We start from the raw sequence: 12,209 nt of genomic DNA, 5'->3' as shown, positions 1-12,209 counted from the left end.
CACAAAATGGCATAAAGAATTTAATAAAGATTTTTGTGATTCCAAAGAGCAACAGAGACAAAGCAGCATGACTACAGGAAAATACATGACGTTTTTATCTCAGACTCCATTTTGTCTAACATGAACAACTCCTTCTATAATCAACAATAGTTCCTCCAACAGAATTGATGTCAATCTCCTTGCTAAGCAACCATAGTTACCTAAAACACAATGCCTGTTCCTAATAACAGAAAGAACAATGACTTTTGTTGAGCAAAAACGCTTACATTCAATGTCCATGGACAATGATGAAGTATTGGGGAAAGTCCCTAATTCCCGGGCACTGATTGGTGAAAATTATAACTGCCAGTCAGTCCAGATGCTTATGGGTTTTATGCTTACAAACCCTGCCTCAGCTACTACTTAGGGCTGCAAGAAGAACAAAGTATCCTTCATTCTTTTATGGTGGGCCTGATTGATCAGCGACTTTGCTGATGTGGGGAAAAAATAAAGATTTTGTTGTTTTATATGAAAAAATACATGACTTTGAAGAGCAAAATGATTGGCAGGAATAAGTTGCTAATGAGGAGACCTTAGTCAAGAAGAGGAAATGGCAATCCAAAAAGAGAAAGAAAAACTTGCTGGATAAATGCTTTCCACAGGTGTGTGAACAGCCCTCTTTACTTCACTTGTTTGTCATCTAAAAAGAAATTTAAAGGAGTGGACAGAGAAAAGAAAAGAAAATTTGGGAAGTATTATTTCCCATACAGCAGTGACAATTCAACCCTGAGAGTTAAACTTGTGAAAGGGGTCTCCCTGAAATACTTCATAGTACTGATAGTTTCAACTGAAACCCAGCATTAAATAACTTTGTTCACAGAGGGCTGTTGCACACCAGGTAAGATGCCATAAGTGACATGGCTCTTAGCATTCAGATGATCTCAAAGTATCAGGTGAGAGCTTTCTTTGATGTAGCAATTCCTGAGAATGGGTACCCGAAAACAGTGCAAGAAGCATCAGATCTCATGCCTCTGTCATAATGAAGGATCTATGGGATCACATTTCTTTTAGATTCCAAGACTGAGACAGGAAGGGGAGGTTTTAAACCAGCAGTAGTATTGGCAGGCACAAGAACAAATTCCCAGCAATGGAGACAAGAGCAGAAGTCAACTCCAGGCATAAGCATAAATGGCAAAATCCTACTTGCATGAATTGGTGTCATTGGTTGGCTGACAGTGTGCACTCATGTAAATAACGAATTGAGGGCAAATCAGGAGAGATAATTTTCAAACAGAAAAATGGAAATAAAAAGCTTGCTATAACTTGGTACTGTTCTCCATTTGAGCCTGCTTTACCTCTTCTGTCTCCACCCTGTGTTACAATGTGTTGCACTTAACTTATACTAGAGAAAATCAGCCATTGGAATAGGGAAGTGTGAACCTCTGTCTGCTTGCACAAACTTTTAGTGTTGGCAACATACAACAAAATCAGTGTTTGTGTCTTTTGCTTTCTGATTGTTGTTATGAGCTGTCCAGTGAAGCTTACTGTTGACTCCTTTCAATCTTGCAGTATGAGTTTTATCAGGTATTGTGATTACATTATGATCCATTACACTGAATCATGTATTTGTGGCTATTACAACCAATTTTAAATAACTGCTTGAATTATACAAAGAAATGGTGGGTTCTAGCTATGGTAAGCAATACAATCACCTAGCATGGATTATAGTTTAATAGTGGCAAAGAAATAATTTAAGACATATATATTTTAGAACAGAAATAGAATCTATTTACCATTTGTTTATGTGCAATAAACATGTATTTTTCCACTATGGGGAACACATAGTCTACATGTCTAGAAAAACTCCTTAAATTGTCTCTAAAGAACCATTCATCCTTTAAAACTATTTTTCGTATTGATAAATACATGTAATATGTAGTAAATTCGAACTCTAATTCTATAGCCTTGAATTTCTCCTTAATATCAGCTAATGTTTCATCCAAACATCATATTCTGTCTTCTTTAATATACTCTGTCCATTAAGTGTTAATTTTGTCTACATAGAGGTATGACCACAAACTAAAACATCAATAGCCTCTGAGGGAAAGTATCTCTGAAGAAAACTGGTTCTAGATCCATCTGCATTTAGTCAAATACCACTAGCTTCTTGAATATGTGTTTGGCTTCATGAATTCCGTCCCTGACTTTGCTGGGATATAGATGGATATGTCTAATATAAGAATTGTGCATGTAGAATCAGATGATAGGAGTTTATGTGTTCAACTGTGAAGTCCTGTCCAGCAAATACTGTTTCAGTGCAAAGGTCTACTAGCTTTGTCTAAGCTGATATAACATTTAACACTGGGAGGATTTCACCATATGGAGAAGGTTATCTGGCCAGCAATATTTAAAGGCCCCCTATCTCTAACCCTGAAATCCCAGGGTGGCTTTTACACACCTATGTGTCAACTTTTAATATGTATACTTGCTGAGTGTGTATATTCAAATAAAAAATGAATTAAGAGTCAATCAGAAGAGAGAGCCTTCAAACTTAACAATGGAAACCTGAGAGTTTCCAAGTAGCTGCTGTAACCTGGCAGTGTTCTCAGTTGGAACTTGCTCCAACTCTGATGCCTCCCTGGGTATTTCAAGGTGCGGGCTTTAACTGACATCAGCTAAACCAATGAGGAAATTGGTAATAAACTGTGAGTAATCAAAACTCAAAGACAAGCACATTGTTGACTGTTCCATCTCCTCAGCCCTACATTTTAAACTTAATAACCAAGGAAAAGTAATTTTAAAAACATCCTTACTGCATACTACAGGTAACTATCAAATGTTCTCTCCCTGCAAGCTGTGTTATTTTCCTCTGAGATATTCCTCCTCTAGTGTTAATCTTAGGGTTTTTTAAATATAGGACTGAAATCTCAAGAAACAGGGAAGTGTCTGCATTGCTCTCTGGTAAACACAAACATGTAGTAGAACAAGAGCAGTACTGATGGCCGTCCGGTATATCCCTCCTTATAAATTAACCAAACCTGTCAAATTTCCAACCTACATTTTACATCTTTTCAATAATCTCTAACTTTCATTCATCTGATTTGTCTGAATAAGTTTTACTATTCCCCTGGAATGCCCTTCTCCAGTCCATAAAGTTATTCAGTATAATTATTTGGAGAAATTAATACAGTTTAAATTAATGGAAGTAGGCCGTCTCAACTAAAAAATATAACACCATTAAAATTACTAGAATGCAAATGAAACTCAAGAGGGATGATCAAAATGTGAATGCTTCACTCCTTCTTTAAAGGGAACAAGAATACCCTTGGCAGGGAATAGAGAGGCAAAAGATTAAAACAGAGACTGAAGGACACCCATTCAGAGCCTGCCCACATGTGGCCCATATATATACAGCCACCCAATTAGACAAGATGGATGAAGCAAAGAAGTGCAGAAGTGTAGATCGCTCCTGAGAGACACAGCCAGAATACAGCAAATACAGAGGCGAATGCCAGCAGCAAACCACTGAACTGAGAATAGGACCCCCATTGAAGGAATCAGAGAAAGAACTGGAAGAGCTTGAAGGGGCTCGAGACCCCATATGTACAACAATGCCAAGCAACCAGAGCTTCCAGGGACTAAGCCACTACCTAAAGACTATACATGGACTGACCCTGGACTCTGACCTCATAGGTAGCAATGAATATCCTAGTAAGAGCACCAGTGGAAGGGGAAGTACTGAGTCCTGCTAAGACTGAACCCCAGTGAACTAGACTGTTGGGGGAGGGCGGCAATGGGGGGAGGGTGGGGAGGGAGCACCCATAAGGAAGGGGGGGGGGGGGATGTTTGCCTGGAAACCGGAAAGGAATAACACTCGAAATGTATATAAGAAATATTCAAGTTAATAAAAAAAATTACTAGAATGGCATACATATCTACTACTGTATATTTCACTCACCTTCACTAATATAGTTATCCCATTGCATATGGCTAAAGTATTTCTTCTAACATTCCCCATGTCAACCTCTACTGGCACACCATTCATGTTCTTTTAAATCTGTCACCTTTTTGTTCTTTATTGGTAGTCATTCCCACTTTCTCTGCCCTCTAATTTCATGGTTTTGTATTTTACAAATATGGAAAATAAAATTCTAAGGACATGAGAAAGTAGCTTTGTATTTGAGACATCAAATTATTTCACAAACAAAACCACTTATAAAGGTGATCTGATCAGGAAAATAAAAAGAGGGGTTATTTGTGGAGGAGGTTGAAAGAAACAGAAAGAAGGAAGGAAGATGACAAAATAACAATAAGGATATATGAAAATTCCTAAGGAATCACACTATTAACTAACTAAAAATTATAATACAGCTCTATTTTTTCTCTGTCTCTATCTTGATCTCTATCTAGATTGTTGGTATATGGATAGGCAGATAGATTGATAAATAGATAATAGATATAGATACATTACATCCACCAAGCAAAACTCCCAAAATAGGTGTAAGAAGTCCTTTTTTGAGTTGCTATTGAGATCTGTTTGAGAGATGTCTAAAAGTACCAGCTATTGACTGTGATTGGTCCCAAGAGGTGGAAAGTAAGTACCTATTGATAAGGACAACATATACTTCAGACATAGGGCCTAAAGTTCCCTGATCTGAAACTGACCGGAGTGCCTTCTCCCTGAGGACTAACATTCATAATACCAAAAAACGCTAGACAATGTTTCATAGGAAGGAAACAGTCAAGTTTCCTGCTCATCTGTGACACATATGAATCACAACATTGACTGGCATGACACCAAAAAAAAAAGTAGGAAGAAAGAAAGAAAGAAAGAAATATGCATAAATGCATAATGGTGCATTTATGACACACATATTTTGTTAGTAACAAGAGCTCTCTAATTGAACTTAATATCTATTCAACATGAACAAATCCAAATCTTATACTTAAATCTCATTAAATATTAAGCACTAAAATTGTCATCATACTTAGGGGAGAACCAATTAAAATTTACAACTCTACTTGACCAGCAAAATCCTTAACATCAATCTAAATAGTTTTCATTATCCCCAAAGTCATGTGCAGCTTCAACCATCACGAAGAAAATCTCTCTATGAAATAGGCAGATGATTAGAGAAAAAAAACAGTAGAAATGGAAATTTGTAGAATCTAGCCCCATTGGACATATCTATAAAACACTAACTATCTAAAAATCAAGCAAGTGAAAGATCTGTATAATAAGAACTTCAAATCCCTGAAGAAAGAATTTGAAGATCTGAGAAAATAGAAAAATCTCACATGCTCATGAATTGGCAAGATTAATATTGTAAAAATGGACATTTTGAAAAAGCAGTCTGCAGAATCAATGGAATCCACATCAAAATTCCCACTTAATTGTTCACAGAGTTAGAAAGAGACATTTGCAAATTGATTTGGAATAACAAAAAACCCAGAATATCGAAAACTCTATACTACAATAAAAGAACTTCTGGGGAAAAAAATCACCATCCCTGTCCTCAAAAGATATTACAGAGCAACAGTGATAAAAACTGTATGATATAGGTACAGAGACAGGCAGGTAGGTACATGGAAAAATACTGAAGACCCAGAAACAAACCCACACACCTGTGGTAACTGATCTTTGACAAAGGAGCTAAAACCATCTAGTGGAAAAAAATGGTACTGGTTCTACTGGAGGTCAGCATGTAGAAGAATGCACATCAATCCATTCTTATCACCCTGTACAAAGCTCACGTCCAAGTGGATCAAGGACCTCCACATAAAACCAAATACGCTGAAACTAATAGAAGTAAAAGTGTGGAATAGACTTGAATACATGGGCACTGGGGAAATATTCCTGAAAAAAGCACCAACAGCTTATGCTCTGAGATCAAGAATCAACTAATGAGACTTCATAAAATTGCAAAGTCTTTGTAAGGCAAAGAACACTGTCATTAGCACAAAACAGCCACCAACTGATATGGAAAAAATTTTTACCAATCCTACATCTGATAGAGGGCTAATCCAATACATACAAAGAACTCAAGAAGTTAGACTCATGTTATAAATCGATGTGACCTATAATAGAACAACTGCAAAAACCATTTCAATGAAGTGCAGATCAATGAATTCAGCTGAATGGTTTCTGTTACTGGAGCATGCGTGATATACAGGCATTTGAACTAAAAATACTTGCCATAGAGTGGGTAATGATTCAGGAAGAAGAGATCAGTGCACTAACCCAAGACAACTTCAACAGTCGCCTTCCCTAAAAATCTGTTCACTGTTAATAAGTGCTCAGATATATGTTCATAAAATTTGCCAATATCTGTGCTGTCTGAATACCCTGAGCAGCTCACATCCTTACAGGTGAGAAACTTTTATTTCAGGGGAAAGAACCATGAAAAAGAAATATTTGTCATACTCCTATGAGAAATGAGATAAGATGTTACAAAACTATTTGAGAGAATCAATTATGTTTTAATACTCTTCCATCTTGATTTATTTTTAAGACTTTAGGTGGGGTTTAGTACGAGACAGACAGTGGACGTCTGTTGACATGTTATTAGCACTGACTATAATAACTGAACATAGATCCTATGAATTTGATTTTGTTGTAAATAAACCACAAACACAGCAATTTTGTGGGGAAGGCTATATACTACTAAAATGTGCCATTGGTCTAATTGTGAATTATCTTATTTTGTGAATATTTGTATATTTCTGTCTATAATATAGAACTTAATGGGAAAGGAAATGAAGTAATTTAAATTGCATTACTATATTGATAAAACATGCCCTAGTGAAATATCAATGATATACCATAATTCAACTAGTATGTTCTACTCAGATACTTCAAATGATGTTATAATCAAAGATCACAATTCTATGCTGTTTCCACATTTCCCACTTAAATATAAACTTACCGTTTATGGAAAAATTATTACATCATAATGTCAATTGTTGTCAGCTCTCTGCTTCCTCAATCTTCCTCAGTGTGGCACATCAAATTTTCCATTCCTTGCAGCTACTCTCTAGTGAACAGCTCCTTTAAAAAGTCAAAGATAACACATGAGTTGCAGAATTGAGCCTTTCTATCCACTGTCTATGCATAAACATATAATTCTTAATTACAGTATGAATACCTACGAACTTTTTGCCTCTGCTAGACTCACTTTGAAAAGGAAGTATCTAAGAATGCTGTGGACAGTATTAAGGTATTGGTATCTCAGCATGGGAATAAACTCCCTAGGTATCCTCTGTTAACTGTACACTAGTTAAGTAAGATTCCCTCCATGTTCTAAGATTGTAAGAAAAAAAATGTTCTAGTATTGTGTGTTTTTGAATGTCTTTATAGGGTGATGAAGCAGCCCTAACATCTTGTTCTTCACTTGCCATGGATCACCTAGGAAAAGAGAAGAATGAATAGAATGCAGGCTCTGTATGGAGCACAAGATAATCTGATAAAAAATAAGGCCCTTGTGAGAGAAAAACTCTTTCAACGGACAATCAGGAGTAAAAAGATCCACCAGCATAAACAAAGCACACTGTGCTATGCATAAATATCCCAAGGTGGGGGGTTGAAATAATTAAAATCCACAATCAAGTCTAAGTCAGAGAGTAGAAAATAGCTGCTTGGTATGAATGCTTTTACATTGTTTAATTAATCATTTTATCCATTTACCTTTCAAATGATATCCTCTTTCCAGTTTGCCCTCTGCAAACACCCCTATCCTATCCACCTCCCCTTTGCCTCTATGAGGGTGCTCCTCTACTCACGCATCCACTCCCACTCACTGCACTAGCATCCCACTATGCTGGGGTATCAAGCCTTCACAGGACCAATCACCTGCGCTCCCATTGATAGGAGATAAGGCCATCCTAGGGCCATGAATCCCCCAATGTATGTTCTTTGGTTGCTTGTTAACATTCCAGGAGCTCTGGGTTGTCCAGTTAGTTGATATTGCTCCTCTTATGGGCTTGCAATCCCCATCAGCTCCTTCAGTCATTCCCCTAGCTCTTCCATTGAGGTGCCCAGGCTCAGTCTGATGTTTGGCTATAAGTTCAATTGGGGGCTCACAGAACCTCTCAGGGAACAGCCATACCAGGCTCCTATCACCAAGAACTTCTTGGCATTACCAATAGTTTCAGGGTTTGGTTCTGCAGATGGGATGGATCCCTAGGTAGAAGGTATGGCTTTTCCTTCTGTGTCTGCCTCACTTTCTGTCCTTCTATTTCTTTTTTTTTCCTTTTTTTATTGGAAATTTTCTTTATCTACACTTCGAATATTAACTCCCCTCATGGTTTCACCTTGAGAAATCGCCTATCCCATAACCCCACCCCTTTCCTCCATGACGGTGCTCCCCTAGCCCCTCCCTCCATGAGGAAGCTCCCCCAACCAACCACCCAATCCCTCCTTCCTCCCCATCTTGGCACTCCCGTACACAGAAGCATTAAGCCTTCACAGGATTAAGGGCCTCTCCTCCCATTGATGACTGACAAGGCCATCCTCTGGTATACATGTGGCTGGAGTACACTCATGTGTACTCCTTGGTTAGTAGTTTAGACCACAATCCTGGGTTTAAAATTTTGAGATGTGTGACTGTCCCCATCTTCAAATGGGGCCATGCATATCTTACAGGAGCTTGTCTCTTCAGATTCTATCTACCCTTTGTTGGGTATTTCGGCTAATGTCATCCCTGATTGAGGTGCCATCTATCTTTTACATGCATGCAGAATTCCTTCTGGAAGCATGAAATCTATTTAATATGGATGAAATATCTTTTTGGGCATACACTACATTTCTCCATATTTGAGGATATAAGTGGTATATTTAGGAACAGGCCCTTTTACTGTGGGTGATGCAGGTGTAAGCGATACCTTTAGCACCACTATTCATGTTTGAAGTTAGGGTATATGGGAACACTTTGGCCAATGATCGAGAAAGTTTTAACTAATTCCCACTACTGGAGGTTTATGCAGTGGCATATCTAGTTAAGGAATTGTATTACATGAGGAATTGATTAATGTGAGTACATCATAATTATTACCATATTTTTATATATTATAGAAAGCTTCTAAAGCAGTAGAGACAGACAAAACTTCCAATATTTCACACTACTTACAGTTACAGCATTGGTTAAGGGTATAAACACAGAGTCCTACTCCTCATCTGGAAAGTACTTGCAGTTTATATCTGTAAGGAAAGGAAGAATCATGTTTCTCAAATGGAGTTATTGAGAATATCAACAACAACCTAGGGCTACTTCATTCCCAGGAATAGTAGGCCAAAACAAAGTGAAATCCATATTTTATTTCTTTACTATTTGATTGTGTGCTGTGTTGTGATGGGGTTATGCTTTGTTTTTTAGATTTTCTGTGTTTTGGGCATATTCATAAAATTAGTTATGTAGGGAGATACAATGACCTGGATTGCATTAAGAGAGAAAAATTTATCAAAATATACTATGGATAATTACTAAAGAATTAGGTATATAATACACCTAAATAAGTATGATTCTATGTATGAAATATCCAGTGAAAAGAAAGAGCAAAAGACAATAAGTTGCCAGAACACACCTCCTACATTGGCCACCTTTTAAGGAACCAAGCAAAAGTAAACACATTCTACACTACACTGGAAATATGAGATGGCACTGCAAGTTAAATTTTGCCCAATTCTGCTTTGTTCAATCTGTTCTGTACAATCGCAGAAATGGTGATCACGCAGTTCACATTGTTTCCTGTCACAACCAAATGTTGTGAGGATCCCAATGTTCAGATGTCTAGAATCTCACTCTGGCTCTGCAACCAATTCTCCTCTGAGTCTTTGAAACCTAAAAGAATTTTGTTGTTTCCAGATTCACATAGTGAATGAAAAATTTAAAGTACAACAAAATATAAACTTTTATCTAATTACTTGCATAAATAATCAATTTGGAAAGCAAATGACTTTATAATACCATAGGTCAGAGTAGTGGTCTCCAGTGTGATCTTCTCAGGATGCTGACAGGAAACATTGCATTAGTGCTTGAATTTGCAACCTCACTATAAAGTACACTGACACTCCGTATCAGAGATACCTGACATAAAAAAATAAAAATAAAAAACACAAGGATAAATGGGTAACATAATACCTAAATGTCTAAGAGTGTATTTAAGACTATTAATATCAACCATGGGTTTTTATTGACTTCAAGAAGCCCTTAGGTATCAAAGCTCTTAGAGACTAAGAGTATCCCAAAGTAAATCAAAGGTTCATTATTTTTGTTCTATGGTTCAATTCATCTAAACTTGAGGAAATGCAATAAAAACCAAAAGCAACACAATATTCAGATAAAGAAAAGTAAAGATGGAGAAACAGAACTTTTGCTACTGTTTCAAAACATATGAAAAATTAGTTTCAATAAAGACATTTGAACAAGGGAAGGGAGGGAGGGACAGGGGAGAGAAAGGGTATGGGGATGGGGAGAGAGGGAATGGGGATGATCTGGTATTGGGCTGGGAAATGGACTGAAGCCCTGGGAGCCAGCAGGAGAATGCAAACAGGCGACATTGGGAGGAAGAAGGTGAAAAGGATGCCCTAGAATGTACCAGAGACCTTGGAAGTAAGAGACACTCAGGACTAAAAGGGGGACCCTAGATGAAATGCCCCACAGTGGGGAGAGGGAACTTATTGACTCCACTTCCAGCAGAAATACAGGGAATCAAATGAGGGATTTGGTTGCTACCCCACACTCAAAAGTCTGACCCATAATTCTTCCTGTCTAAAAAAATGCAGGGATGGAAATGGAGAAGGGTCTGATGAGAAGAAGGTCCAGCAATGGGCCCAAAGTGTGATGCAGCTCAAGAGGAAGCCCCGAGACCTGCACCATTACTGAGGCTATAGGGTGTTAACAAAAAGAGACCTATCATGACTGCCCTGCAAAAAACCAACAAGCAGCTGAAAGAGTCAGATGCATATATACTCACTCAAACAATGGACAGAAGCTGCTGACCCCTCTAGTTAAATTAGGAAAAAGCTGGAAGAAGCTGAGGAGGAGGGCAACCCTTTAGGAGGACCAGCAGACTCAATTGAGCTGGACACTGGATCACCAACCAGGCACTATACACCAGCTGAGATGAGGTCTCCAACACATATACAGCAGAGGACTCACAGGTCTGGGTACAGTCAGAGAAGATGCACCTAACCCTCAAAAGTTTGGGAGCCCCAGGAAATTTAGAGATCTGGTCGTGTGGGTGGGTGGGGACATCCGTTTAGAGACTGTGGAACATAGGGGTATGGGATGAGGAACAGTCAGGAGGGGAGGTGAACCAGAAGGGGAATAACATCTAGAGTGTGAAAATTAACTAAAAATTAATAATCCCATAAAAGACATTAAAATATGCTATATAGTTACCACATATTAGTAATTGAAACCTAATACCTAAATAAATACTTAAATAGCATTTGTGAATATGGTTTTGGTATATGAGAATGTTGCAAACTGTGCACATGTATATGAATGCATGGTGAACATCAGGTCTTTTAATTAATCCAATTCTGCCATTTATCAGAGATACCATTTGTCACCAATCTTAGAGATTTTTAGCTTAATTACCTGACAGATTAATTCTGGGATTAGGATGACATACCACTATTTCTTGTTTCTTCTTAGTTTGTTTCTGTAATTTCTAGGTATACAATATCAAATCTTCCAGTTCTTATGAATATGAAATATTTTGTACAACCCCCAATCCTAAAACACTTATATTCAACATCAGTGATCATCAAAAACTTCTGAGATTTTTAGTAGACCCAGTAATTTTTAAAGCTATCAGAACAAGATGATACAATACAAAAATTTGAATACAGCAAACATGACAAGGAGTTAATTATTTTAGCATTAATGAACAAATTATTAGTAATACGGAGGGAGAGATTACTGAAAGAAAATAATATTGCAATTAATGCAAAATATGCATTTTATAAAATAAAGTATGTATTCAAACAGGACAACACAAGTACAGGATTTTAGAGTAACAAAGTTTGCCAATTAGGTAAGGTGTTTGGATGAGTCCCAGAACAAGAAAGTGAAGTATGCACATATACCCATGTGGCAAGGTACATCACTACATGTCACTTCAAGATATTCCCTCTGCTACCCAAGTTTCTCAATGTAATCACTGTTATGAAACATAAAACCAAACACTGATAATGTAGAAAACAACAACCGTTACATTATAACAGA

General features: G+C 37.5%; 1 long non-coding RNA gene across 2 annotated transcripts in view; it reads right to left on the bottom strand.

Moving 5' to 3' along the window:
* Positions 1 to 12,209, bottom strand: part of LOC116892021 — a 71,523-nt gene that overhangs the window by 36,749 nt on the left and 22,565 nt on the right. Inside the window, exon 1 of one of the 2 annotated variants that reach the window (XR_004386892.1) lies at positions 9,105 to 9,461. The exons of the other annotated variant lie outside the window; for it this stretch is intronic. This is a non-coding gene — a long non-coding RNA (uncharacterized LOC116892021). Of the gene's footprint in view, positions 1 to 9,104; positions 9,462 to 12,209 lie in introns of those variants that run through there. 2 annotated transcript variants of the gene reach the window in all.

This window comes from Rattus rattus, chromosome 2 (genome assembly GCF_011064425.1).
Source record: "Rattus rattus isolate New Zealand chromosome 2, Rrattus_CSIRO_v1, whole genome shotgun sequence".
NCBI classification, from domain to species: Eukaryota; Metazoa; Chordata; class Mammalia; order Rodentia; family Muridae; genus Rattus; species Rattus rattus.
The sequence above is the reverse complement of the archived record's forward strand: the minus strand, read 5'-3'. Positions and strand labels throughout refer to the sequence as shown.